Source organism: Vigna unguiculata, chromosome 8 (genome assembly GCF_004118075.2).
Source record: "Vigna unguiculata cultivar IT97K-499-35 chromosome 8, ASM411807v1, whole genome shotgun sequence".
Classification (NCBI taxonomy): Eukaryota; Viridiplantae; Streptophyta; class Magnoliopsida; order Fabales; family Fabaceae; genus Vigna; species Vigna unguiculata.
The window spans coordinates 25733139-25735637 of NC_040286.1; the positions used below are offsets into that span (position 1 = coordinate 25733139).

Genomic DNA, 2499 nt, shown 5'->3' on the forward strand with positions numbered 1-2499 from the left:
ATTCAAACATTGCTGGTTGCATTGATACCAGAAAAATCAAAATCTGATTATATTTTTATGCTAACTATTGGAGCTATACTTTGAGCAATAAAAAAAAGACATTCACTCCTACTTCCACTATGGAGGTTAAGTTTGTCTCTTGGTTTAAGGTTACCTCACATTGGGCATCTAACCATAAGAAAGGGCATTAAGTGTTCATTCACGTTCGCACTAAGTTAATGATTATCGATCTTTTGACTAAAGGCATATCATTAAAGAATTTTAAAGATCATTTAGCACAAATGGGACCGGGTTTCATGTTGTGACAATTATTAATTTTACTTTCATAAAACTGTGATTCAATTTTTCTCAATTTGGTGTACATAATATATATATATATATATATATATATATATATATATATATATATATATATATATATATATATATATATATATATTTAGGAGTTGTCATCATGATCCTTATATTTAGTTTATTATATTGATTGATAATGGAATAAATTGACCAAGTGAGAGAATGTTGAAAATTTCTCATATATATATATATATATATATATATATATATATATATATATATATATATATGAGATAATATGACACATCTAATTTAAATCAATCATTTCAATAAATATGGTTCATTTTGTCAATCAAATTTTAGAATTATTGCATGAATTTTGATACCGTAATTCCACCAAAAGTGTATCAATAAATTATAGCAATTACTTTGTGATGACATTATGGATTCCTAGATTCCACAGGTGTTCTGTGTTTGAGGTTATTAAGTATGCTCTCTTCTACAATATATTATACCATCAAAGGTTATGAGAGTGAGGGTTTGAAACTAGAGATTAGTCCTTTTTTTCGCTATAGCTTTATGACATTATCCCTCCTTTTTTGCTGGAGATATTTGTAAATAATTGTCGATCTCCAACAAAAATTCATGGTTGGGTAGATCTATTGCAACAGTAGAAACACATTTTCTCCTCTCAAAAATGTCAAACTCTATGCCTTAAGATATGTCATGCCTCTGCCTCTTGCTCTAATTTGAATAAAATTTTTCCTTTTGTGTGTGGTACATTTGCACTTTTTTCTCTCTTTCAATTTTCTAAATGGAGTTTTGCTTTCTCTTTGTCTAATACCCTAGCTCACTTTTTTTTTTGCATAAATCTCGTGTTTTATGTTGCTCTGGACAAATTGTGGCGGTGGAGTTGTGATTGGAACTTGGAATTTGGACTCTAATTCATGCTTAGTGTGTTCGATTGGGAACTCCCCTGATATCTTTCCTTAGTTGTTCTTCCCCTACAATCCAATCCTCCATCCACAACCCCTCTTCCATCATCACAAAAAAGGAATACGAATTGCAGGAATAGGAACACTACTCTTCGATGTCGACGATAATAAGAACAACAAGTTGATGAAACCCTAAGCCCAAACGCGTTCTTGAGCGCAATCCCATAGGTCATCCGCCTATTTTGCCATGGCGATCATTTTCTCGGTGTGTGCTTGCTCTTGTTCTACCTTGAGGTGTCCTTGGGTGGCATTGCAAAGTTATTTTCTTCAATTAGCATTTACTGTTTCTTGGGAGGTTAGAGTAGAAAATAACACCTGAGGTTTTAGATGTTGTTTTTCAGAAATCTTATATTGGAGGAATTGTTGTGGTGTAGAAATGGTGACAACCTCCTTTTCTCTTCAAGAACGTAAGCCATTAAACTCTAGTGTATTTTTTCTTCTCTTAATAAGCTAGCTCCCACCCATTAACTTTTCTAGTGTTGCACATGCAGCCTTTGAACATGTGGGGGAAAACTTCAAAATTAATGGAAGCTTGAATTCAATTGCTACACCAATGTTCATGATGAAGCCAATACACTACAAAACATTCCCCACCCATTCTCACTTTCCCTCTTCCGTATTTTTCATCTTGATTGAACATTTGTACTCTTTTTATAGCCAGGGTGAGGTCTAATCATAAATGGTTTATTTCTATTTTTGTTCTTATTCTACAAATGTCTAGGACATTAAGCCTCTTCTACATGGATAGTTTGCTAGTGTTGTTTCTGATATGGTTTTTGCATCTTAGGATCGTGATGGAAGTGTTGAATTTCAATGGGGAATGGAAACAAATGGATCCTTAATCTGTTCCGATGACCCTACAATCAATAAAGAGGGATGTGAACAAGCTTGTGAAAATTTTCCTCCCGATTAGTTTAGCTTTTCTAAGTTTCCATTCTATAAATGATCTCAACTTTCTACTTTCTGAATTCAGATAAACAAAAAGTGCACTCTTTGGAGACTCAAATGAACAAATCTAAGCTCGGATATAATAAACATTAACTAGTTTTAACTAATTTAACGAAACAACCTCTAAAATACTCTTATCTCAATAACTTTTCTTCCAAATGGAGACAATATTCTTATTTGAAACTAATTTCTCAGAATCAAACTCTTTCATCAATTAGCATGAAAGGAAGTTTATTAGGGAATGAAGTTATTTTCTTAAACG

General features: G+C 32.5%; 1 long non-coding RNA gene across 1 annotated transcript; it reads left to right on the forward strand.

Moving 5' to 3' along the window:
- The first annotated feature begins 1209 nt into the window (after positions 1–1209).
- On the forward strand, positions 1210–2031 carry LOC114193184. Its single transcript, XR_003606234.1, has 3 exons — positions 1210–1494; positions 1631–1696; positions 1781–2031. It is a non-coding gene; the product is annotated as an uncharacterized LOC114193184 (long non-coding RNA).
- The last annotated feature ends 468 nt before the right edge of the window (positions 2032–2499 follow it).